Source organism: Neofelis nebulosa, chromosome 2, assembly GCF_028018385.1.
Source record: "Neofelis nebulosa isolate mNeoNeb1 chromosome 2, mNeoNeb1.pri, whole genome shotgun sequence".
In the NCBI taxonomy this organism is placed as follows: domain Eukaryota; kingdom Metazoa; phylum Chordata; class Mammalia; order Carnivora; family Felidae; genus Neofelis; species Neofelis nebulosa.
Window position 1 is genome coordinate 83,142,221 of NC_080783.1, and position 27,832 is coordinate 83,170,052.

Consider the following 27,832-nt stretch of genomic DNA (forward strand, 5'->3'; position numbering starts at 1 on the left):
AATAGTGCCATGATCAGTGTTGACAAGAACAAACTATAACAATTTTTCTTATTTTTGTATATAAATATTCTTTTTGCGTTTGTTAATTTTTGAGAGAGAGAGTTTGTGTGTGCGAGGCAGGGAAGGGGCAGGGAGAGAGGGAGACAGAGGATCTGAAGCGGGTTCTTTGCTGACAGCAGGGAGGCCAATGCAGGTCTTGAACTCAGGAACTGAAATACCATGACCTGAGCTGAATGAAGTCAGGTGCTCAATCGACCGAGCCACCCAGGCGCACCAGATAAATTAGTTTTAAAGTATTTTTACTCGTGTGTGTGTGTGTAAGTATGTGTTTTTCATGTTTTATTTTTGAGAGAGAGAGAGAGATTGAGAGAGAGAGCACCTGCCCGTAAGCAGGGGAGGAGCAGAGAGAGAGAGGGAGACAGAGAATTAGAAGCAGGCTCCAGGCTGAGTTGTCAGCACAGAGCCTACACAGGGCTGGAACTCATGATCCCTGAGATCATGACCTGAGCTGAAGTCAGCGCTCAACCAAGTGAGCCATCCAGGCGCCCCTAAAGCATTTTTAAAGTAGCTAATATTTCCTATGAATTACCATTATTGTTTTGCAAACTTTTCTGTACGGTCATATTTTGCTAAAACAGATTTTGTCTATACGTTTTACTTTACAGAAATTTTTACTTCATTTTATAATCTGTATTAGTAACTTGAAACTATGTTTTTGGTACTTACATTTCATTTTCACAAATGTTCTGTAAGTTTGTGTTTTCATCTCTGTTTTTCACAAATTATCATAGAGTAAAGCAGTTTTGAGTGTGTATTTTTGCATGTTTTTTGGGGTCACCATAGTTGTCCACATGGAAGAGTAAGAATTGTGACTTTTGATCATTTCTTCCTTTCTTTTGGATTTTTTTTATTAATAAACTTTTTTAGAGCAGTTTAAGGGTTTAGAGAAAAATTAACTTGAGAGTACAACAATTTTCCATATATTCCTACTGGCCTAGGTCCCTTAGCATTAACCCAGTTTACCTTATTATTAGCTTCTTGCCTAGAGTGGTATGTTTGTTACCATTGATGGACCAGTATTGATACATTAGTATTAAGAAAAGTTCATAGTTTAGATTAAGGTTTACTCTGTGAGTTGTACATTAAGGGTTTTGAGAAATGTATTATGACATATATCCACTGTGACAGTATCACAGGAAAATCATTTAGCTGTCCTAAAAGTCTTCTGTGCTCCACCCATTTTCCCTTCTCTTGAATTCTTGGCAACCATGATCTTTCTGAGTATCTCCATAGGTTAGCCTTTTCCATCCATAGAGCTGGAATGATACAGTGTGTATCCTTTTTCAAATTGTCCTTTGCCCCTAGCAATATGTGTCTAACTTTCCTTCATTTCTTCTCATGTCTTGATAGCCCATTTCTTCTTAGCAGCAAATAATACTTCATCTTATGGATGTGTCACAGTTTGTTGATCCATTTACCTATTAAAGGATATCTTTGTTGTTTCCACTTTTTCGTAATTATGAATAAAATTGTTACAAACAATCTGGTGCAGGTTTTGTATGGACATAAGTCTTTAACTCATTTGGATAAATACCAACAGGTCTGATTTCCAGATTGTGTGGTAAGAGTATGCTTCATTTTGTAAGAAACTGCCAAACTGTCTTCCAAAGTAGATGTACCATTTTACATTCTAGTCTGCAGTGAATCAGAGTTCTTATTATTGTATGTCCTCACCAGCATTTGATGTCATCATTTTTTGGGTTTAGACATTCTATCAGGTATAGAGCAGAAATATCATTGTTTTAATATGCAATTTTCTAGTGACATATAATACTGAGCATCTTTTCATATGCTTATCACCTATATATTTTATTTGGTAAGGTGTCCAGATCTTTTGTCCATTTTTTAACTGGGTTGCTTTTTTTTCCATTTTATTGTTTAAATGTTCTTGTATGTTTTGTATACCAGTCTTTTATCAAATCTGTGTTTTGCAAGTATTTTTTTCTCAGTCTGTGGCTTGTCTTCATTCTCTTAACAGTGTCTTTTATAGAGCAAAAGTTTTTAATTTAAAATTCAGTTTATCAATTTTTTCTTTCCTAGATTGTGCTTTTGGTGTTGTACCTAAAAATTCATTGCCAGACACAAAGTCACACAGATTTTTTTCTGTGTTCCTTTTTAGAAGTTCTACGGTTTTGTGTTTAATGTATAGGTGTATGTTACATTTAATTTTTGTGAGGTTTAAGTGCTCTGTCAACTCAGTTTTTTACCTGTGGATGTCCAGTTCCAGTACCTTTAGACTTTTATCTTTTGAATTATCTTCTCTTCTTTGTCAAAAATATTTTTGTGAGTCTATATCTGGGTTTCTATTTTGTTCTATTTATTTATTTATTTTTCTATTTTTTTCACCATTACTACACTCTGCAGTTGACCCTTGAACAACACAAGTTTTAGGGTTGCAACTGCCTGTACAGTTTAAAATGAGTGTGTAACTTTTAGTTCCTCCCAAAACTTCACTACTAATAGCCTACTGTTGACTGGAAGTCTTAACTACTGATAACATAAACAGTTGATAATACCTGTTTTGTATGTTATATATAATATATGCTATATTCTTAAAATAACCTAGAAAAAAGAAAATGTTAAGAAAATCATAAGGAAGAGAAAATACACTTATAGTATTGTACTATATTTATTAAAAGAAAAAAAAATGTGTGCATATAAGTGGATCCAAGCAGTTTAACCCTTGTTGCTCTAGGGTCAATTGTATATATTACTTTAACTTTATAGTAAGTCTTGTAGTAGGGTAGTTTCTGACCTCCAACTTTGTTCTCTTGGAATATCATATTGGCTCTTCTGTGTCTTTTTCCTTTCCACGTAAACTTTAAAATCAGTTTATATCTACAGAATAACTTTAAAATTTTGATTGGGATTTCATTGAATCTATAGATCAAGATTGAAAGAACTGACATAATAACAATACTGAGTCTTCTTATTCATGTAAATGGAATATCTGTTCATGTATTTAGGTCCACTTTGATTTTTTTTTAATCAGATTTTTTTAGTTTTCCTCATGTAGAAAGTAGTTGACATTGGTATATTAACCTTGTATCCTACAACTTTGCTTTAGTAGTTTATTAATTTCAATAGTGTGTGTGTATTCTTTGGGATTTTCTCCATTCATGACCTTACCATCTACAAACAGATGGTTTTATTTCTTCCTCCCTATCTGTATACATTTTATTTCCTTTTCTTGTCTTACTGCATTAGCTAAATGTTCAAGTATCATTTTGAATACCAGTGGTGATCCTTCTTGATCTGAGTGGGAAATCATGTAATTTCTCACTATTAAAAATGGTGTTAGCTGTAGATATATTTTTTTAGATGTTTTTAGCATTAAAGAAATTCCCTTCTAGTCCTGGTATTTTTGAATTGGTATTGGATTTTGTGAAATGCTTTTTCTGCATCTCTTGATAAAATCATATTTTTCTTTTTTTATTCTATTGTTATGGATTAATCATTTGTTTTAGGAATGGTGAATGAGTCTGGCATACTTAGAATGAATCCCACTTATTTTTATGTATTGTGTGATTTAGTTCACTACTACTTTGTTGAGAATTTTTGCATCTGTATTCATGAGAGATATTGGTATATAGTTTTCCTTTCTTGTAATGTCATTGTCTGGTTTTCCTATTAAGGTAATGCTTACCTCATACAATTAGTTAGAATGTATTCATTCACCTTTATTTCCTGGAAGAGACTTATCATTAGTAGGGAATTACTGTCATTTGTTCCTTAAATGTTTGGTGGAGTTTACCAGTGAACCTATCTGGGCCTGATGGTTTCTGTTTTGGAAGGTTATTTATTGACTCGATTTCTTTAATACATATAAACATATTCAGATTATTTTTCTTGCATACATTTTGTTAGATTTTGCCTTTCAAAGAAATGGTCCATTTCATCTAGGGATCAAATTTGTGGGCAGAGATGTTGTTCATAATTTTGCCTTATTACCATTTTAATGTTTAAAGGATCAGTGCTGATGGCCTTGCTTTCATTTCTATTAGTCATTTGTGTCTTATCTTTTTAAAATATTTTGTTCTTAGCCTGGCAAGATGTTTATAATTTTAAATTTAAACTGAGCCAGTTATTTTGTTGATTTTCCTGATTGATTTCTACTCTAATTTGTATTATTTCATTTGCATGGTTTTGGTTTGCTTTTTCTAGTTTCTTAAGGTACAGACTTAGATTATTGAGTTTTAGGTTTTTTCCTGTTCTAGTATATGTGTTCAGTGCTATAAATTGTCCTCTAAGGATTTCTTTTGCTGCATCTCTTTATTTGGTTAAGTTCTATATACTTTTTCATTTCATTCCCAATTTTTATTTTTCTTGTTTTTTCTTCTTAGGCACATGTATTATTTTTATTTAGGAATGTGTTATTTAATCTCCTTTTGGTGAGATTTTCCAGGTATCTTTTTATTTTTTGTTTCTAGTTTAATTTCATCATGATAGAGCATGCTTTATCTGATTTCTGTTGTTTTAAATTTGAATATTTTATGGCTTAGAATGTGATTGGTGAATGTGCCATGTGAGCTTCAGAAGAATGTGTTTTCTGCTCTTGTTGAATGCAGTATTCTATAAATATCAGATCCATTTGACTCATGGTACTGTCCAGTTCAGGTAGGTCTTCTCTGATTTTCTATCAATTACTGATAGGGGGATATTGATGTCTCCAAGTATAAGAGTGATTCATCAAGTTTTTCTTGCATTTGTATCATTTTTTGCTTCATGAATTTTGACTTTCTGTTGAACATGCACACATTAAGTAGTATTGTCTTATTGTAGAATTAACTACTTTATCATTATGTAATACTCTTTCTTTCTGATATGCCTGCCTGCTTTGAAATTTGCACTATCCAAAATTAGTATAGCTACTTCAGCTTTTTGATTAGTGTATATCTTTATCTGTCTTTGTACTTTAATCTATGTCATTAGATTTAAAGTAGGTTTCTTGCAGACAACATATAGTTGAGTCTTGTTTTTCTGCTCACTCTGATAGTCTCTTTTTTTACTTGGTGTATTTACTTTGACCGCCGTTTAAAGTACTCACTGACATAGCAGGATTAATATCTACCAAATTTATTGCTGTTTTCCCTTTGTTGCTCTTGTTCTTTCTTTTTTTTGTCCTTCACTCTTTCTTCTGCCTTCTGTGGTTATAACCATGCATTTTACATTATTTCAGAGTTTTTTGCTCTTTCTCAGGCTATAAATTATACTTTTTGTTCTCAGTCGTTATTTTAGAGTTTGCAGTATACATGTATAAGCAATCCAAACCCATTTTCAAAAAACACTATACCTTTTAATGGTTAGCAAAAGTATCATGCAATAGAGTATTCCTAATTCCTTACTCCGATCCTTTATAAAGGATAGTATATGCTATACTGTTAAGCATATCAAAGCATTCTTTATTTCTGTTTTAGGGGTTTTGATTTTTGCTGTTTCCTCTTGATTCATTCTTAGAAATTCCATCTCTGCTTACAATGCTTGTTTGTAATTGCATGATACCTGCTTTTTCCATTAGAGCCCTTAACATGTTAGTTGTAGTTGTTTTATACTGCCAGTCTGCTAATTCCAAAATCTTAGTCACATCTGAGCCTCGTTTTGTCTTTTCAGGCTATGTCTTTTTTCCTTTTAGTGTGCCTTGTAACATTTTGTTGAAAGCCAGAAATGATGTACTGTGTATAAAGAACTGAGGTAAGTAAGTCTTTAGTGTGAGATTTTTATGTTTATTCAGCTTAAAATTAGGTTGTGTTTATTGTTTGCTGCACCCTTAGGTGTCAGAAACTAAAATTTCTTCTTGTGTTCTTGCTTTTGTCTCCAACTGTTTTCTTTGGAATTCCCTAGAGATTTCATAAACAAGGTCTGAGAGTTCTTTCACTTGTAAACCCCTACTTTAATACAGGAGCCCTGTTAATGTGGTGGGAAGATGTTGAGGGAGGAGAAGCATCATATATTCCTGTAATTAGGTCTCAGTTTTGTGTGTAAGAGAACCTATGCCCCTGAACATAGTACCTATACAGGTACTTCTCAGATTCCCCCACCCTCAACAAGTAACACACACATTACCCCTTTAGGGGAGTCATGAAGGGAAGAAGGGGCTAGAGTTGGGTATTTCCCTTCCCTAAGAGAGCTGGACTCTGGTAAAATAATTTGCTTTGCAGGCAAGCCTTGTTAAAGAGGACAGAATGCTCTAGATATATTTCAGTGTGTCTACTTTTCCCGTATCCCTGTTGCAACAGGAGGAAATTTTTTCTGATCCTTGTTAGAAGATCAGAAGGGTCTAGAGAACCTGGAAGGGTACTTGGAGGTAAAACTCAGAATAAGTGTGGTGTCTTCCCTAAGACTGGCCCTCCTGGAGTTTTTAACTCTTAAGCTTTTTAACATTGAACCTCTAGCAAATTGTCAGTCACATTCTAATTTCGTATATTTTGGAACTGCCTCCAGTGCAGTCTCTGTACCTGGGCTTCTGCTCCAGTAAGCTATGATTCTCTATATCTGCCTGTGTCTAATATTGGAAGACACAGTGCCCTCTGACCTCATTCTTACAGATCTAAGAAGAGTTGTTGTTTTTCAGTTTGTTTAAGTTTTTTCTTGCTATGAAGAGAAGAGTGTCAACCTCCAAGCTCTCATTTACATGCTGGACAGAACCTTGATCCTTTTTGAATAAAAATTTCTGGTTTTGTTTTTACTTTAAAATCAAATTAGTGAAGACTGTAGTTGAAGTTTTTCATTGTGTGTGTATAGTGATGTAGTTAATTAACTTCCTACCACTAGCTATTTAATTTTTCCTTTTTATAATCAGAATTATATTAAACATCCTTATAGCTAGGTATCTGTATATATCTGTAATTATTTCTTTTGAGTAAATTCCTGCAAGTGGAATTGCAGGATCAAAGTCTGTATTAAATTGAGCCTTCTAGTAAAGATGTGTTTGTACCATTATTTTGTGTTGCTTCAGTTAACCACAGCCTTACCAATACTATTACCTTAACTCAAACATTTTACTTTGTGTGCCAAAATAGTACCTCACTTAATCTTTTTAAATTTAGTTTTAATGGGAAAGAACTATATTTTAAAGATGAAATTCACCATGTTCTCTTCCTCAATTTTTTTATTCAAATGTAATTAACATACAGTTATTAGTTTCAAGAGTGTAATATGATTCAACAATTCTGTACCTTTCTCAGTGCTCATCAAGATAAGTGCAGTCTTAATCTCTGTTAAGACTATTTGAACCATCCTCTAACCCACCTACCCTCTGGCAACCACCAGTTTGTTCTCTGTACTTAAAGAGTTTGATTTTTTGACTTTTTTCCCCTTGTTTCCTAAATTCCACATATGCACGAAGTTTTATGGTATTTGTCTTTCTCTGATTGACTTATTTCACTTAGCATTATACCTTCTGGGTTCATTCATATTGTTGCAAATAGCAAGTTCTCACTTTTTCTTTATGGCTGAGTGATGTCCCTTTATATGTGTGTGTTTATGTGTATTTCAGTATGTATGTACATAACAATTTCTTTATGCATTCATGTATGGATGGACATTTGGATTGCTTCCATATCTTGGCTATTATAAATAATACTGCAGCAAGCATAGGGATTCATGTATCTTTTTTCATTAGTGTTTTCGTAGTCTTTTGGTCATTACCTATTAGTACAATTACTGGCTCACTTGGTAATTGTATTTTTCATTCTTGAGGAACCTCCACACTGTTTACACAGTGGCTGCACAAGTTTGCATTCATGCCAGTAGTGTACGAGGTTCTTTTTTCTCCACCTCTTCACCAATACTTATTGTTTCTTGTGTTTTTGATTTTAGCCATTCTGACAGGTATAAAGTGATATCTCATTGTGGTTTTAATCTGCATTTCCCTGGTGATTGGTGATACTGAGCATCTTTTCATGTGTTTGTTGGTGATTGTGTATGTCTTTGGAAAAATGTCTGTTCTAGTCCTCTGCCTACTTTTTGTTTGGATTATGTTCTTTTGGTTTTGAGTTGTGTCATTTCTTTATATATTTTGGAAATTAATCGTTTATCAGATATATGTCCTTTGCAAATATCTTCTCCCATTCAGTAGATTGTCTTTTAGTTGTGTTGATGGTTTTCTTTGCTATGCAAAAGCTTTTTGTTTTGGTGTAGTCCTGCTACTTTAATGTTGCTTTTGTTTCCTTTACCAGAGGAGACATACCTAGAAAAATGTTTCTATGGCCAACATCAAAGAAATTACTGCCTATGTTTCCATCTAGGAATTTTATTATTTCATGTCTCCCATTTAGATCTTTAATCCATTTTTAGTTTATTTTTTTAATATGGTGCAAGAAAGTGGTCTGATTTCATTCTTTTGCATGTAGCTGTCCAGTTTTCTGAGCACAATTTGTTGAGGAGATTGTCTTTTCCCCATTGTATAGTCCTGCCGACTTTGTCATAGAGTAATTCACTATAAAAGCATGGGTTTATTTCTAGACTTTGTTTTGTTTTGTTGATCTGTTTATACTTGTGCCAGTATCATACCATTTTGATTATTACAGCTTTGTAGTATACCTTGAAATCTGGGATTATTGTATGTCCAGCTTTGTTCTTTCTCAAGATTGATTTGACTATTCAGAGTTATTTTGTGATTCCATACAGATTTTAGTATTATTTGTCCTAGTTCTGTGAGCAATCCTGTTGATGTTTTGATAGGAATTTGTATTCAATCTATAGAATTCTTTAGGTAGTATGTACACTTTAACAGTATTAATTCTTTCAGGCCATTAACATATATTTTCAATTTCTTTAGTCAGTGTTTTATGGTTTTCAGAGTACAGGTCTTTCACTTTCTTATGTTTATTCCCAGGTAATTTATTCATCCTGGTATAATTGTAAATAGGATTGTTTTCATAATTTCTCTTTTTGCTATTTCATTATTAGTGTATAGAAATGCAACAGATTTTTGTATGTTAGTTTTGTATTCTGTGACTTTCCTAAATCCATTTATCTTTTTTTTTTTTTTTTCTTCCAGTTATCAGTTCTAATGGTTTGGTGGAGTCTTAGGGTTTTCTATATGTAATACCATGTTATCTGCAAATAAGTGAAAGTTTTACTTCTTCCTTAACAATTTGGATTCCTTTTATTTGTTTTCCTTGTCTGATTACTGTGGCTAGGACTTCCAGTACTATGTTGAATAAAAGTGTTGAGAGTAGACATCCTTGTCTTATTTCTGACCTTAGAGAAAGGGCTCTCAGTCTTTCCCCCACAGAATATGTGAGGTGTGGGTTTTTCGTATATGACCTTTATTATGTTGAGATGGGTTTCATCTAAACCAACTTTGTTGAGAGTTTTTATCATGAATGGATGTGTTACTTTGTCAAGTGTTTTTTCTGCATTTCCCGAGATTATCCTATGGTTCATATCTTTCTCTTGTTAATGTGATGTATTATGTTGATTGATTTGATTGTAAATACTGAACCACCCTTACATCCCTGAAATAAATCCCACCTGGTAATGGTGAATGACTTTTTAATGTGTTGTTGGATTTGGAGTGCTGTTATTTTGTTGATATTTTTTTTTGTAACTTTTTTCATCAGAGATATTGGCCTGTAGTTTTATTTATTTGTTTGTTTTTTTACTCTTGCTTGATTTCTCTAGAATTAAGTATTAGTGGTAATAGTGGATATATTCATGATTTTATTTGTAATACTGTTTACAGTGGGTTTTGATACCTATCGTATTATAACTGAAGAACCAGATTTTTCCAAGTCCAACATGGGGCTTGAACTCATAACTCTGAGATCAAGACTGAGCTGAGATTAAAAGCCAGAGGCTTAACTGAGTGAGCCACCCTGGCGCCCCAATCTTTTACTTTCTAAAAGATACCTTTTTTTATTTATTGGACTACTGGCTAATAAATATTTGATCCAGAATCTTTTATTCTGTTTATGAATTCTGTGTGAGCCTCATCTGCAGTGATATTTTTTGCCTTTTGCCAAGTTTTATTAACAAAGCTTATATCAGGTGCATAGAATAAAGTACGAAGGCCTATATATTTTTTTTTCTAGATTTTGGAATTGTTTAAATCCCTATAAACTTCTTTTTTGAATATTCGTTAAAAATGAAATTTCAAGGGTTGCCTGGGTGGCGCAGGCAGTTAAGCATCCGATTCTTGATCTTGGCCCAGGTCATGATGATTTCATGGATCATGAGTTCAAGCCCACATTAGGCTCTGCACTTCTGGTGCAGAGCCTGCTGGGGATTCTCCTTCTCTCTGCCCCTGCCCTTCTCTTTGCCCCTCCCCGCTTATGTTCATTCTAGCGTGCCCTCTCTCTCTCCCTCTCAAAATGAACATAAAAAGAAATTTAAATTTTAGAACTCCTTGGTGCTATAGCTATTTTTGTGCGAAGTTTTGAGCACCCTTCCCATTTCTTTTGTGATCACTGATTTTTTCATGTTTTCTGCCTTTACTTTTCTTACTATTTGTTTTGTTAATAATTATTTTGTCATTTTTCTGCCTTTTTTTACATTATGCACTTTTTCACTTAAACTTTTTTTAGTTTTTTAAGTTAAATATTACACATTTCACATTTAGTTTCTTTAATAATAAGTTTGCAAGCTTGTTTAATGCCAAGTAGTTCTGCACCCAGTTCCAACAAAAGTATTGGAGGGAGTGTTCCCCACACCACCAAGCAATTCTCAGACCCTAGCTGGGTGGCCTCCAATTCATCTCAATTCTGACATTGTTTATTTAGAGATCATATCTGATTCCACAGTTTAAGAGCTCAGTCCTATAAAACTACTCCCCCACCCCCCCACTTCATATGCCAGTCACAGGTTGAAGTTGTCACCTGTTCTGACTAACCTGCTGTAGATCAGAGGTTCCAATGTTCCCCTGCTATTGAGTGGCTCACAGAATGCAGAAAGACATTTATTTATTAGGTTAGCAGTTTATTATAAAAGGACATAACTCAGGAGCAGCCAGGTGGATGAGATGCATAGGGCAAGGAATGTGGGAAGGGGTGTAGACTTTAATGTCCTCTCTGAGCATGCCACTCTCCCTAAATCTCCCCTGTGTTCACCAACCCAGAAATTCATTGAACTTCATACTTTTGGGAAGCTTCATCACACAGGCATGATCACCCAGGCATGATCTATCATCATCTCCATTTTCAGTTCTCCCTTCTCAAGAGAATAGGGGTGGGGCTGAAAATTCCAAGCTTCAAATCATGGCTTCCTCTTTCTAGTGACTGGGACCTATCCACAATTCCACTAAAAGCTGCCTCATTAGAACAAAAGAGACTCCTGTCAATCAAGAAATTACAAGGATTTCAGGAGCCCTGTGTAGGAACCAGGGTCAAAGATAAAATATTAGAACCAAAAAAATGCTCCCAGTGCTCTTAACACTGAAGAAATTACAAGGGTTTCAGGAGTATGTGCAGGAACCAGGGCCTGAAATCAATATTTTTGTATTATCTCAAAAATACCAAAAGTTTTTCTCTGGATTTTGTGGGGTTTTTTGTTTTTCTTTATGGTAGGGGAAATTTACACTATTTATGATCAATTCTGTATTAATAATTGGATTATCACTATTAGTGTTTTTTATAAATTCTTAAGTAGGCAATATTGGTTATCAGTTGCTATGTAGCACACTGTTTCACAACAGTTGCAACCAGTAGTGTTTTAAAACAACAAGCATTTTTTTCACACGGTTTCTGTCAGTCATGAATTCAGGAGCAACTTAGTTGGATAGTTGTGGTTCTTCAACTCTCATGAAGTTACAATCAAGATGTTAGTTGGGGTTGCAGTCATCTGAAAGCTTTACAGGAGCTGGAGAATAGTTCACTCACATGGTTGTCAAGTTTCTACTGACTCTCGATAAGAGGCTTGGTTACTTACCATATGGACCTGTTCATAGAGTTGCAGGACTTCATTGCATGACAGGTAGCTTCCCTCAGAGTAGGTGGTTTAAATGAAATCAAGACCTATCCTCGGAAGTCACACTCCATTATTTTCACAATATCCTCTTGGTTATACTGGCCAGCTCTATAATGTGGTAGTGGATTGGTTACAGACATGCATACTAGAAGTTAAGAACCACTGAGGGCCATTTTGGAAGCTAGTTAAAATAAAGTGGAATTACTAAATTTTCTTTTAGGATGTAAGAAAAACCTTGCATTTTGAGTATGAGACCTTCTCTTATGCATGCCTGTCTTCTGAAAAAGCTCTCACTTTACGTAGAGAATTATAGTTTTGTGCATTTGAGTTGGATAAGTTGAACTGCTGAGTTCAAAATTAGAGATTGGTAGAAAAAAAAAGGGGGGGGAGGGGGACACCTGGGTGGCTCATTTGGTTGACCATCCAACTCTTGATTTGGGCTCAGGTCATGATCCCAGGACCATGGGATTGTGCCCCACATCAGGTTCTGTGCTGAGCATGGAGCCTGCTTGGGATACTCTCTCCCTCTCTCCCCCTCCCTCTCCCTCCTCTTCCTCATCTCCCCCACTTTTACTTCGATGCTGTGTCTCAAAAATAATTAAAGATTGGTAAACTCCTTTACCATTGATTTTCCTCCTCTCTTTTATGGTTTTTGGCCTCTTCCTTTATTTTTAAAAAAAAATTTTTTTTTTAACGTTTATTTATTTTTGAGACAGAGACAGAGCATGAACGGGGGAGGGTCAGAGAGAGGGAGACACAGAATCCGAAACAGGCTCCAGGCTCTGAGCTGTCAGTACAGAGCCCGACGCGGGGCTCGAACTCATGAACCGCGAGATCATGACTTGAGCCGAAGTCGGCCACTTAACCCACTGAGCCACCCAGGTGCCCCTTGGCCTCTTCCTTTAGATCTTATAGTTATTCTAGGGTCCTAAGAGAACTTAGGTTTTATGGAAGTCTTTTACAAATACTGGGTTATAATATCCTCTGTTTAGTCAGTGTGCTTTATGTCTTTCAACGTTTTTTTATTTTTATTTTTTGGGACAGAGAGAGACAGAGCATGAACGGGGGAGGGGCAGAGAGAGAGGGAGACATAGAATCGGAAACAGGCTCCAGGCTCCGAGCCATCAGCCCAGAGCCTGATGCGGGGCTCGAACTCACGGACCGCGAGATCGTGACCTGGCTGAAGTCGGACGCTTAACCGACTGCGCCACCCAGGCGCCCCTGTGTGCTTTATGTCTTAACAGAAGTTTTTCAGCATTCTGGTCATCTCATCTTTTTAGCTTACCTGATGGTATAGATTTGTTCTTTTTATTGTAAACAGGAGCCTAATGGTTTGTCTCACAATTATGCAGTGTAGTCTGGCTCCAAAGGGAGAAAAGACTCCTCTTTGCTTTCGTCTGTATTTACTTCAAAAAGACCATTTTTTATTAGCAAGCATATTGCACCGCAGATCTAGTGTTGGGAATTCTGTGTTTGCTTACCTAATGCCTTTTCAAGGAAATAATGTGGGTTTCATGAGCTACCTTTATCTTATTTAAGAATTAGGAAATTCATTGGTCAAATGTATTTGAACTTTTTCAGCTAGAAGAGTGAGTGCTCCCTGTAGCCAGTTAACCAGACCAGGGCTTTTGTTTATTGTTGGGAGTTTTGTTTCGATGAGAGTGGTTTTTATTTTTGTTTTCCTTATGTCACTGATTAAAGAATACATTTTTTTTTCCAAATAGGGAATGGTGTTTACATAAGAAGAGGTGTATAAAAAGTGACACAAATATAGGAAACAGTATATTTGAACCTGTCTGTCCACAGTTGATCATCAGTTAGTCCTCTCATTGACAGCCCTTTAACCTTGGGTGGGTGGGGATGGGTTGCAGAAAAGGATAGACATGTTATTGCACCTGAGTTCTTAACCTGAATATGCCTGCAACTGGGTCTCTGAGTAAATTTGTGTCTCATTTTTTTCTTATGTAAAAATGAGGGAGTTATGTTTGATGATCTTGCTAAAAATAAGTATCACTTTTATGAAGACATTTTGGGTATTTTATTGCCTTAAAGTCATCATGATGAACAGCTATTTTGCAGTACAAGGAAAAATGTAAGTTCCTGAGAATTCTGGTTTGGAGTGTCAAAAAGATAAAGTTTTCCCCTGAATTTGTACCATGTTATATAAGAAAAAATTCTAAGCTGTCCTTTTAAAGCAAAAAAAAAAAAAAACTTGTTGGGGACTCTCTCCCTTTAAAAAAATCCAACTATTTGGAAACCTAATTACAGTATAAATGTTTAAACTTATATTTTTATCTGTCATGGCAGAGTTATCTAAGCATGCTGATGGGTGTAGGGAGTGTATATTCATTAATATTCATTAGCAAGCACCATGGGAGAATATAATTTTGGGCCCTAGTACTCAAATTATAGGAATTTGATCTCCCTGTTTCCTGCACACGTTGAAGAGTCTCATTAGAAACAACAAACTGTTCTTAAAGTTTTTAGGATAAATTGTAAGATTTTGGGTTTACATGGGGTTATTTCTAGAAATTCTCAAAATTTTTTTCCAAAGGCAGTGTTTTCAGTCTTTTTTTCTTCTAAAAGTAGTTTAACATTTGCTAATTGATTAACTGAGGTTGTAGCATATTGTATTTACATTTACATAAATTTATCTGTGAACATGTCAAAGGAAAAAAACTAAATAGTGGGGAGGATTCTATTCATTATTCTTCTTAAATCAACATTTGCCCTGGAGTAATTGCACTTGCAAGCAAATACGATACTGTACAATATTACACTTTATGTCTATAAAGTATACCATATACTTTTCAAAAAAAAAAAAAATCTATATACACGTGTTCTCTCCTTACTCACTGATTTTAGAAGCCAGGTCTTAAATCGACTCCTATTTTTGGTACCTTCCTCCATTCAAAACAAAATGATGTTTTTGTTGATTCAAGTCTTTGTTGTCTTTATGCTGTTTATCCACCTAAGTAAGCATATTAGCTTTGATTCGCAGCCTTCATTCCTCTTTCTATTCAGCATATTTCTAGTCACATTCCATGTGCTCAGAGAAAATAGAGTATAATTGACCAGTATAACATTTAGGATAAAGTTACAAGCTAAATCAATGCTGGTAAAATGGTACAATGCATTTCAAAAGCTGAAAGGATTTCTAGATTATTTGCAAATGTGTGTTGCGTCTTTCATTAGCCTATATAATTCAAAAGTGAATATATTTTAAATGTGTGCTTTAAAGAAGTTCTCTCAATATTTTTTTTTACACTAATACAAAATTGATACTTATTTATATGGGATGTTTCATGGTTAATAATCATAAAATATTGCAGTAACTTATAAATGCCTTTTTTTACCTGAAGATTTTGTGTTGTTAAACCAATGATTTTCCCAATGAGAGTATTTACTTATTTTGTTGACTGCTCATCCACCAATGTTCTTAGAAACAACTCCGTGGGCATATTCATTAATATGAAGATTCTAATAGTACTTTACAAAGTACTGTATGTATCTATGCACATAAATGTACATAGATACATATGTACATGTATGGATATGTCTCCATGTGTATATGTGGTTCCAGGCACATTGCTATGCAGTACTGAAAACTAAAAGGTAAGAGAGAGCATGGCTTTTCTGGAGAATTGTAAACCTTTGAGTCTGAATTATTTGGTCAGTTTTGAGTATTAGACATTATAGAATTTTTTCCTTCATTTTAATATCAATGAAGAGAATAGCATGTCATTATGTAATTATACTAAAGATGATTAAACCTTGAATTCATTTGAGCCTGAGTGAGTTTCTGAGTAAATTGTGTCCCCTCTATTCACTGAGAACAAATGAAGAAGAAAAAAATTTAAGAAGTTGTCAGGAGTTACTAGTTACTTTACTGTGGATGAGTTATATCTAGAAACAACAAAAAAAACAATTATTTGGGATTATTTGGGATTACTCTTCAGCTCTGGGGAACTCAAGGAAACATCTCACCAGAGGCTCTGCCTAACTTGACTTAATTACTAAATTCACATAATATCATAGATAGCATTTCAACTTGATCCTTTTAGGAAGTACTAACAATATGTTTGCTAGTCTGTAAACTTGGAATTTATACCTATTTTGTCCCTTATTTCTCCTACCTTCAACCCTTCCTTTAGTCTTTTCCTTGCTTTAAACACTCCCAACTGGCAAGAGATAAGTGTGGAAACTAATTCTAGCTGGCTGAAAAACATATATTCTTACCTCAGTTTCATCTTAAAGAATAATGACAAAATGTGGAAACCGCCCACAGATTTCTCCTAAAATATTTCTTGTTTTACAATATTTGACTATTTATCCAATCAAGGACATTTTTCTAACTTAAGAGAGGCAAAGTTCTAATGTTTTGTACATTCTTACTGTTCTTTGAAAAATGTCAGCCATACTGAGTTAGACACTAAGCAGTAGTAGAATTTGTATTTTTACTTTTACCTAAATTAAAGATTGATAGTGGTATTATTTTCAATTTTTTTTCTTCATCATTGGAGGTTTTTGTTTTTTTTTTTTTTTTTTTTTAACCAGGCATTCTTGTCACAAAGTAATACTCTCTGCTGGAACTTCAGAGTTTTGTTTTAAAAAAAAAAAAAAGTCTTGTAAAAATAATGATTGTATGTTTTTCATTTTCAGTCCCATCCACCAATTTTACATAGATTTTGTAGGAGTTCTGTTAGTAAATTTCATCTTTTCTCATTGTAAATTGGGTGTTTTTCCAAACTGATTGTAAAGGTGTGTTTTTATATTTTTAACAAATTGATATAAATAAAGCTCATTCTGCTCTTTATAGGTATATGTGTTAGAAAGTCTTCTTCATAAGTGTCAATTGTATATTTATAAAGATTTTTATAGATAATACATCATTTTCAGACACAAAATCAGAGATGAAAACATTTTTAAAATGCTTTCTCCATAGCACAAATTTCTTTCAAAAATCTTTCTTTCCTACCTTTATTTTTAAAGTTCTACTTATTTTTGGTTTTTCTCTTTCCTTGTCCTGTCCTTCCCCCCCCCCCCATAGTACTTGAATTAGTTCATCTTCCTTTAAAACGTCATAACAATACCTTTAAGTTCATTATCCATCCAACTGGACTCACACACCTAACTCATATAGTAAAAAGCTGAACGTGAATAAACATGGTGCAATTTGTAACCCCTATCTTTTACTTACTTCCCATCCTTTCTTAGGGCTCCTAGATTGCTGTTGTGACATGACACGACTAGCTAACACAGATCAAGTGGAGGTATTAATGTCAATTTATATATTAAATATTATCTAAGCTTAATTTAATTCTCATGTTTTAGATAAATATTTTAAATAGAACCCTTTAAATAAATACTTGTTTTACCTGAGGGAGGGTTTTTTTTGCACCAACTAGTCTGGAGCCTATTCATCTGCAGGGTAGGAAAGACTCTTTATTATGTCTTTGACCTACTTGGACAATTTTAAAACTAAGTAAATGGGACATATTCTCACCTGTTTTCTCTTGTAAATGCTTTCTTTGGTATACAGTGTTACAGTTCCTGCTCACATTACTAGTGTAGGCTCCATTAAAATTTTTTTCTCCTTGTAACTTTACTGACTATTCCCTTGAAAAAGAAGTGTTTGCTCCCCCCCCCTGTTTTTTTTTTGTATGACCTGATATTTTCTATTTAAAAAGTGAGCATTTGAATCTAATAATTTACAATTCTAGAAATCAGAAGATATCCCTGTTCTGCAAAATTTGCTGGGGTTTTTTGTCTTTGTCCATTACTTTACTTTTTTAATTGTTGTAGTGTTGTCTCTGTGCCAAAAATCAGCTTCAGGTATAAAATTACTATTTCTCAGGTCTCTGTGAGCCTTCACCTTTCCCTGGATATGTATCATGACTTTCTAATTCCCCTCATTTGTACAGTTTCTTTTTAATGTCCTAGTCTGTAATCTCTGGCTTCCAAAAAGAGGAAGAAAAAACTAAAGGGACGGAAAGTGGGCACTAGCCTTTTTATTCCCATGAAAGTTATACCTGCAGGAGAAAGAGGGACTTCCAACAATAAGGGGAAATGGAATAATAGTGGCATCTTGTCTCTCTATTTCTGAGGTGAAAAGCCACCATCAACACAAATCCCTGACATTTGGGCAACAGGATCCCTTTGTCACCAGTCTGTCACCATAAGCTATGTGCAAGATGCTCAAGGAACAGGTTCATAGTTGCCTACCATTGGGCTCAGTAGTGGGGGATAGATAGCTGCTACTGAGCAAAGAGCTGAAATTAACCAAAATTATTGGCAATTTGCTTTCCAAGTCTTCCTCTGAATATTAAAAACCGTAAATAGACTCCAGAGCTCCAAAATACTTATATTGGATTCTTCCCCGTACAGTTGCTTTCTAGGTGTGGAGGATTCCTGGTGCTTCCTAGGTTCCATAATCCATTTTCCCATCATCCCCCAGGACATTTCTTCATTATTAGATATTGCAAGGACAAGTATTCTCTGATTTCATTTTGCTCAATGATCCTTATCCACATGGCTCCTTATTGGCTTTCCAAAGTTTCTGTGATAAATAAGTATTACTTCTGAATGTTAAGTTTTTTTATCTTAAAAATACAGATGTTTATTAAAAACCTAAGTTGTAGGGGCACCTGAGTGGCTCAATCTTTTAAGCATCGACTTTGGCTCAGGTCATGATCTCATGGTTTGTGGGTTCGAGCCCCACATCAGGCTCTGTGCTGACAACTCAGAGCCTGGAGCCTACTTCAGCTTCTGTGTCTCCCTCTCTCTCTGCCCCTCCCCCACTCGTATGTGTACGCACCAGTGCTCACTCCCTCCCTCTCTTGCTCGCTCTCTCTCAAATAAATTTAAAAAAAATCTCTCTGCCCAATTTCTACTCTTAATAAAAAGTGGACTGTATGTTCTTTAAGACCCCTTTCATTACTAAATCCATGAGTTTATTCCTTGTTTTGTACTTTCACTGCTTTTTCTACTTTTATATTCATATATCTTATTCCAGTCAGACTTTAAGCTTTTTGAGGATAGAGACCAACTTTAATATTTTATCTTTCCCATAGTACTTCTCATAGGGCCTTGTAATAAGTACCCATTCACTAAATATTTGTTAAATTGAATTGATTGAGAATCTTTGTTATTAGCTTGGTGCTACTTGGTTTTCTCATTATAATACAGGGAGGCAGTTATACATTTATTTATTTAAATAAATATTTAATCATTTTTTTAGATTGCATTTATCTTCTATTTTGTTTGTAATGTCATTCCAGGTAACAATCTCTATTTAATGGGGTGAAAATATTCCTTTAAGCAGTGTCTGAAACTGAAACCATAATCATTTATACATATATATATATATATATATATATATATATACACACACACACACACATAGACACACAAATATGTTGTATAGCCATCTTATTTATGTCTTGAGTCAAATTAGTCGGGAAATGTTAATCACCATGTAATAATACTACCAAAAAATTTATATCTAATTTACACAGCTGGCAAGTTGAGTACCTAAAATCTGTGGCATAAAAGGACTTAGTGACTTAAAGCAACAGTATCATTTTGGTGAAACAATGTTTTTTACTTTGAAATATTTATTAAATCAATTCAGTAATTTATTGAGCAGCTTATTCTCAGCTATAGCTGGTGGTTATCAAAGCAAGTGCCATAATCTGTGCTTTGTAAGATTTGATAACTTGAAGTTCTTTTAGATATTACCAGTTACAATTTGGTTTTATCTTATAATACAGATATTATATCCTGTTACTAATCAGCAAGCTGGGAGATATTTGGTCAATTTACTAAACTTAAAAAAATCTGGTTTTTTTGTTTGAATTGGTGAAATATTACTCAGCCATAAAAAAGAATGAGATCTTGTTATTTGCAACAACATAGATGGACCTAGAGGGTATTATGCTAAGTGAAATTATGCTAAGAGAAAGACATCCCTTATGATTTCACTTATATGTAGAATATAAAAACCAAAACAAATGAATAAACAACAACAAGATAGAAACAGACCCAGAAATACAGAAAATAAAGTGATGGTTGTCAGAGGGGAAGGGAGTCGGGGGGGGATGTGCAAAATGGGTGAAGGGGAGTAGGAGGTATAGGCTTCCAATTATGGAATGTATAGGAAAGGTACAGCATTTCCTCATGGAGGTGAAAGGTACAGCATTTAGAATATAGTCAGTGGTATTGCAATATTGTTGTATGGTGACAGATGGTAGCTACACTTGCAGTGAGCAAAGCATAATGTAAAGACTTCTTGAATCACTATGTTCTCTACTTGGAGCTAATGTAACATTATGTGCCATCTGTAGTTCAATTAAAAAAAAAAAAATCTGACTTAAAAGGACTTCCCCAGGAGTTTATCCAAGTTGGTTTTCCCTGAATCGTTTCTTATTCTGTTAGTCTCAAAGACAATGATTAGAACCAAACTAAGATGAAGACATTAAGTTGGCTGTGCCTACCTGGTAGATCTATGTTTGCCATCTCTAGGCTGGGAAAACAACTTGACATCTTGCTGAATATTGAGCTCTATTTGGGAATACGTTATTACTGTCATTTATTTCTTTTCTTGTTATGTTTTTACAAGTTAAGAGATTTTCAGAATAATCACTTTTATGTTTTATTGTTGGCCAGAGTTAATTTAAAATATATGATGTAGAGACAATGACGTATAGATAGAGGCTCTGAGTGAAGGTTGGAGCTGAGGAAGGCATTATGATAAAGAAGAGCTATAAGTGCCCATTGAAATCTCAGGAGCAGTAAAGGACATGTTTCATAATTTTTAGGAATTAGTCAACGTGTAGTTTTTGGAAAGAATAGAAATGGGTAATTACTGTGATAAATAAACCACCTCAGTTGGTAAGTGGAAGCTGAATATACACATGATTGTGTCTTAAATTAATGTAGTCATCCTGCTTTGTTTAACATCTCTTTAAAAGTCTAAAATTCCACATATAGGTTTGCTAAGTATCCATCAAGGAATATATTTTAGTGTTTCACCTTTTAACATTTCTTCTTCAATTAGTGTGAGTTGTAGGGACCATGGAAAATGTAGATAGGCTACTCTGAGCAGGCAGCTTCATGTGACATAATTTTATAATTCCTGTCATTTTGGTCATTTGTCAACATAGGAACAAATTTCAGTGGTCAGTACCCTTCTGATTTACAATTTAGAAGTGCTCTGGAATTGGTGTGGTGAGAATCTTTCCACCCTCTATATATATCCACCTTTATGTGTATGTCAGAACTGAGTAGAATGACCTGAGAGAGAAGTCAGAGCTACATTGCAATTCACTTATTTGAGCCAATAGTGTAGAGCAGTGGTTCCTAGACCTGGTAGTAGAGCAAAGTTCATCAGAGAACATTCTGTAGACCCAGATTTATGACCAAGACACGCAAATCTTGTTTTAGAAGAATTTTCCCAGGCAATTAATGATATTTGGGAAACTTACATAGAGTAAAGCAAATAATTGATTCTTTGTGTATGTTTCTAATTATAGTTTAAGGTTACCCTTGGGTCCAAAACTTCATTAATGCCAGCTGATTTTCCTTTGCCTTTTTAAAATAAAAAAGTGTAATAATTTGTGAGCTTGTACTCTTGTTTTGTGAGAAGAATGCTTTCACTGGACCTACTGCATTTCATTGTACATACCACATTAAAGGTACCTCACTGGGTGCACAAGGATATAAGAAATAATAAAGAGCACAATCCCATCATAGATGAATTGGCTATGATCTAACTACCCTTTAGTTTGATTCCACTATACTACATGATCCTGAGGAATGTTAACAGTATAATTAGGTGAGAAGAATCATTAACATTCAGACATTTTATTTTTTTATTACTTATTTATTTTTTTAATGTTTATTTTTGAGAGAGCGAGCGTGAGCAGGGGAGGTGCAGAGAGAGATGGAGACAGATCTGAAGCAGGCTCCAGACTCTCAGCTTTCAGCACAGAGCCCGACGTGGGGCTTGAACTCACAAATTGAGAGATAATGATCTGAGCTGAAGCTGGATGCTTAACGGACTGAGCCACCCAGGCACCCCGACATTCAGATACTTTAAAGATGCCTGTTCTGTGTAGCTTTAGCTTTTTCTCTATTGACAGCTTCTAGTGAAAGTAAAATCTTGGGTAGCATAGCCAGGAAGCCTTTCAAGTTTAGTGCCTTAGCTCTGGACATGTAAGAACATCTAGAAGACCGTTAATGAAAAACAAATTTTATCTGTTTGTGTGTGTGTGTGTGTGAATATTCCATGAATGGTATGCTTTATTTGGCTGTTGGCGTGAATGAATATTCTGGCTTGAGTAGCTTCATATGTGCACATTTATGCATGGGTAAAATGACATTGTTTATTTTTAGTTATCTGGTTAAGAGTTTTTAATATCTTCCAAGTGTGAAGGTTTTTTGTTTTTTTTTTTTTTTAAAGTCATTGCCTCATTTGTATTCTGAACCCTTTGGTGGTAATATATATAGAGAAAAGGTTATATAATTAAGAATCAACTTTAACTCTCGCATAAACATGTACAATAAATAAGGGCAGGTAATTAATTAGGTTAAATATCTATTCACCAAGACCAATGCATGGAAACATTAAGTAAATAGGAAGGAAAGGTGTGGTTTTTGTTTTTAAAAAAATTTTTTTTTCCTGCTTTACTGCTCTTCACAGGGTATCTGTGGTAGCTTCTCTGCATTTTTTAGGCTGTGAGGTCATCACATCCTCAACAGTGTTTTTTAAAATTTTTTTTTTTTCCCAACGGTTTTTATTTATTTTTGGGACAGAGAGAGACAGACAGAACATGAACGGGGGAGGGGCAGAGAGAGGGAGACACAGAATCGGAAACAGGCTCCAGGCTCCGAGCCATCAGCCCAAAGCCTGACGCGGGGCTCAAACTCACGGACCGCGAGATCGTGACCTGGCTGAAGTCGGACGCTTAACCGACTGCGCCACCCAGGCGCCCCTCCTCAACAGTGTTTGAAGCAGGTGGCCTTGGGCAAAAAAGTACCTTCCTTCTGTGGATATTGGCAATAAATTCTTCTGATAACGATCTTATATGGTACACTTAACTGCTCAAGAGATCAGTGTCTAGGGAAGTGGACAAATTAACACAGACCTAAGTTGCTCAGGTTTTATAAAAACAACCCCTTTGTCATTTACCAGCAATTCTACAGGCATGTTCTGTGACACTATTCCAGTTTTTTTCCAACGCTATATATCAGAATAATAATTCATGGCAGTAAAAGGGGGGAGGGGTGGATTCTACCCCTAAAGATTCAGATCTATTGCCCTGGGATTTTTTTTTTTTTTTTTTTTTAATGACCATTCATCCATTTTGCTCATGTCTACCTGAATACTACTTGTTCTTTGCCATTGACCACCCACTTAGCATCATAGTAACTGACACAGCCTAACAGTGCCACACGCATTAGTGCTTTTCTCATCTTGTCATTGGAACTGTGAGACTGTAATCTTCAGTTTGCACCATTATTTAGCTGGCTTCATCAGAGCAAATGTTTGTCCTATCTCCTGAATCAAGCACATCTTATTGTTCTTTTTATATTAAGTGCTTTTCATGTTGTTTGATACCAGTCTGAGACTGGTACTAGGTTAATAACTATTTTCCAAAGTATTTTTTAGACACTAATTTTTACTTTTAATTTTTTTTAGCCTAGGGATTTTAATTTTTCCCAAGAAATCTTGACGAATCAAAAACTGTAAAAACATTGTCTTCTATGCTGTTAAAGCATATATATCAAAACAATTTTAAAATTCTTTGCAGGAAAGATTTTTGGGTTTCTTTTAAATCAGGGGACAACATGCAAATGTAAAACATCCAGGCAACCAAAAGAATCTCTCAAGTAGATCACAGAATGTATACTGTTTTGGAATGTCCTCCAAAGTCTCTCTGAATTATCAGATGATAGGACAAAACCTTTATTACTTTTCAGTAACTAGAGGAAAGAAAAACTCTTCTCACTTTCTTATTCTACTTGTGGTTTATGTTCAGTGGTCTATTTTTCTATCTAATAGGAAGCTTTCTAGCATATTTGTTTATTTACCGTGATAAAAGTCCCTTGGCTTCCTGGTGTCTTTCCTATTCCAGATTTTCCTGTTTTGATGACCCTTAGATAACTATTTAAGTGTGATCCTTAGATACTGTTTACCTTTAGGCTTAGCTTGGTTTGAAGAGATGTTTTCTATACCCATGGATTTCTTTACCTTCTGTGGTCTCATCAGTTTTACCAGGTCTGATGTGGAATGCAAGGTAATCAAGTCAATTTTCTCAGTAGTACACAAAATATGGTTTGGGGACAAGCAAAAGGAGCATCATCTGGGAACAGAAATGCAAATTCTCAACCACTACCCCAGACCTATTAAATCTGAAACTCTGGGGATGCTGCCCAGCAATCATCTCTTCCAGGTGTTGAATAGCTTCTTACAATTAGTGATTTGAGGTCTTTGGGATCCATGTAACTATAGACTGATCTGCCCATAATTTCTTTTTATTATACCAGTATTTAAAACTGTATTTTGTATTGAGCAAAACTCAGTAAATGTATACCATTGAAGTATGCTCTCATAGTTCTGAGGTACCTTAGTTGAAGTTGCACTTGACATTTATTGCATTGTCAAAGAAGTACTGTCACAGAAATTGTTTAGAATAAGATGATGTGCTTCTGCACCCCTCTCATCCTTATTTTGGTTCTTCTCCAATGTAATGTGATAATTTAGAAAGCGTACTGTGTTCACTGTGCATGGGATTTGACAGCATGGCATATCAAGTAAACCATTTAATTTAACCCCCACAATACCCAGTGAGTTAGATAATAGTTTTATCTCAATTTTGCAGAGGAGAAAACTAGGACTTAGGAAAGTTAATTTGCAAAAGTGACACCACAGAACAAGAACCCAAATCTAGGCCCTGCTAGTAACAAAGCTCTTTAAGGACACAATATTGCTACCAATTTCATTTCTCTAGTTCTCCTTTTCCTTGGCTCTTTCTGAATTTGCGTTTATCTTAAATTTGATATAAATGGTCTTTACCATTTACTTCTCCTTATTCACAGTTCTAATTTGAATAATGTTCTTAAATATATGTGTGTGTATGTGTGTATATATATATATATATATATATATATATATATATATATATTTAGTTTCATCACTTGTGACTTTCTAAGAAAAACTAAAAATTTCTAGAAAAATTCTGGTATCTTCATATTCACTTCTTATACCTTTACTTTTTTCTGGTTTAATTTCAAAAATGGAAATCTTTTCATATATTCAGTAAAAGGTTTAAAGTCTCTATTGCCAAATTTTTCAGACATGCTAAAATGCATCTAGCATTTTCAAGTTTGAAATGAGTAAGGAGAATATTCCAAATCATGGCAAAATTACAAATTAGAAAAGGAAAAGTGTAGCTATTGACTAGTAATTTTAATCTTCATTTGGAATAAATATTCCTCCTAAACCTCAAGGTTTAATTGAAGGCAGTAAATAAAATATGAAATATACAACCCTAATTCCAGAAAGAATATTTTGCTAATTTTTTTAATGTTACTAGCAAGCTGTCAGTCACTTATAAAAAGATAAAAATTCCTGATGTCTTTGTCTAACAATAATTGACGTTAGCTTCTTTTGAATCACCAGACATACAGCTTTATATGCTTTGCAACTTGATTTAAAAATTATTTCTTAAAAAATTTTCATGTACTTTATCTTTTGTTAATCTTGTAAGTTCTCAGTTAAATGAATTTCATAAATAATTTAACTATATTTTAACCATTTTGAAATTCCATTGCTGTGACACTACCATGAGATATACTGCATATATTTTACTTGAATTAGAGAATAAGTCATTCTGTATTTTTATAATTTATTATTCTTTTATACTTGGCAGTTTTTTTAGAGTCATGGCATGTAATTGCTAAAAAATTTGAAACTTAGCTAAGAAGTTGATTTAACCTGGCTCTGGCTTCTTTTTTGGCAGGTAGTTTACCTGTGGACATCCTCCACTACCTAGCATGTATTCATTTATCAAATACTTTTCTTGAAAACCAGTTGTATGCCAACATTGTACTGGTTGATTTGGATACAATGATAAGCATAATTTCTGAGCCCTTCTTTTAAGGAGACTGTGATCCAGTGGAGCAAACATATAAGTAAGCACAGAGTTAGTTATATCACACTGTGTGATGATTAAGTTTTATGAAAGGAGAAGATAGCATATATCCTGAAAGCATTTGACGGACACATCCCCTCAGACTTTACCCAGAGTAGGAGTATATAGGGGTATCACAGGAACGTATTCCAGAGGTTGGTATGAAGCAGGATACAAGAATTGTTGAATGTTCAGACAGAATATTAATAGAAGGAGCTAGTAAGTTAAACTGAGAAGCTAGTCATTCAGAGCATTCCATTTATTTATTTATTTATTTATTTATTTATTTATTTATTTTTAACGTTTATTCATTTTTGAAAGATGGAGACAGAGCATGAGTGGGGGAGGGGCAGAGAGAGAGAGAGGGAGACACAGAATCTGAAGCAGGCTCTAGGCTCTGAGCTGTCTGAGCCACGTGGGGCTCGAACCCATGGACCCCAGGATCATGACCTGAGCAAAAGTCGGATGCTTAACTGACTGAGCCATCCAGGCACTCCATTCCTTTTATTTTTTTTTAACTTTTATTTTAAATTTTGTTTAAATGTTTTTACTTATTTTTGAGAAAGAGAGAGAGAGAGCACAAGGAGGGGAGTGGCAGAGAGAGGGAGACACATAACCTGAAGCAGGGTCCAGGCTCCGAGCTGTCAGCACAGAGTCCAGCGCAGGGCTTGAACTCGTGAACCACAAGATCATGATCTGAGCTGAAGTCAGACACTTAACTGACTGAGCCACTTAGGTGCTCCCAGACCCTTCCTTTTAAATGGTGTTAGAGAATTTGGAATTCAGAATTTGGGGGCTTGGGGGGAACTGAGGGGTTTTTATGTGAAAGTGGTATCACTAATGAGTATAAGAGTTGGAGACCGATAAAAAAGTTGCTATAGATTTCTGGTCTAGACATGATGTTGATCTAAAGTGGGATCGAAGCAGCTAGTGACAGAAGTGGGTTGGGTTGAAATTCTTTAGGCAGTATAATAGGCCAATTGTTACTCCAGCATCTGAGATTGAAAACTGGTGCGTTCACTCTAGCAGAACATAATTTGAGAGGAAGGTCCACTGGAAGCTAAAGAAATAATATGAGAGTAAGCCATTCCTTGGAATTACCCATTTCACTGCTCCTTGAAATAGTATCAGTAAGTAATAGTAGGTTGTACCAAAATTCCTGCAATTAAATAATTAGAGTCACCCAGGTTCCACCAATATGAGTAATAGTCATGCATAGACATTCAGCTCTTCTTACCCTTTGTCTAGTCCTACTATTTTAGAATAGCAAATAAAATCATATTATAGAAAGCACAGTAGGAAGTGGAAGTAGTCCCTGGATACACTGGTATAATTTGAAGAGAAATTCAACCAAGCATACTCTAATAATCAATTTTCAGATAATCAAGATTTAGTTGTACCACTATTATTCATTTCATTTTTTGTCATTAAGCAGTTGGGGGAAAAAAACTTTAAAATTAGAATTGTCTTTTTCTTAAATTTTTATTTTAAATTATTATAGACTCACAGAAGTTGCAAAAGTAGTACTTAGAGTCCTGTAAACCGGTTTCATCCAGCTTCTGTTAAGGATGACCTCTCGTGTAACTCTATATATAGAGTTAATACGTATAACTCTCGTATAACTATAATGCAATATCAAAATCAGGAAATTAATATTGCTCTAATATTGT

At 34.7% G+C, this 27,832-nt stretch overlaps 1 protein-coding gene across 11 annotated transcripts in view; it reads left to right on the forward strand.

The window, feature by feature from the left end:
• The window catches only part of ORC4 (origin recognition complex subunit 4), an 81,928-nt gene that overhangs the window by 7,880 nt on the left and 46,216 nt on the right, over nucleotides 1-27,832 (forward strand). For 2 of the 11 annotated variants that reach the window (XM_058715357.1, XM_058715362.1), the window contains exon 2: nucleotides 5,671-5,751. The exons of 7 other annotated variants lie outside the window; for them this stretch is intronic. The gene's annotated coding sequence lies outside the window, so the exon portion shown is untranslated. Of the gene's footprint in view, nucleotides 1-5,670; nucleotides 5,752-17,184; nucleotides 17,241-27,832 lie in introns of those variants that run through there. 2 more of the 11 variants (XM_058715358.1, XM_058715364.1) reach the window with 1 other exon arrangement.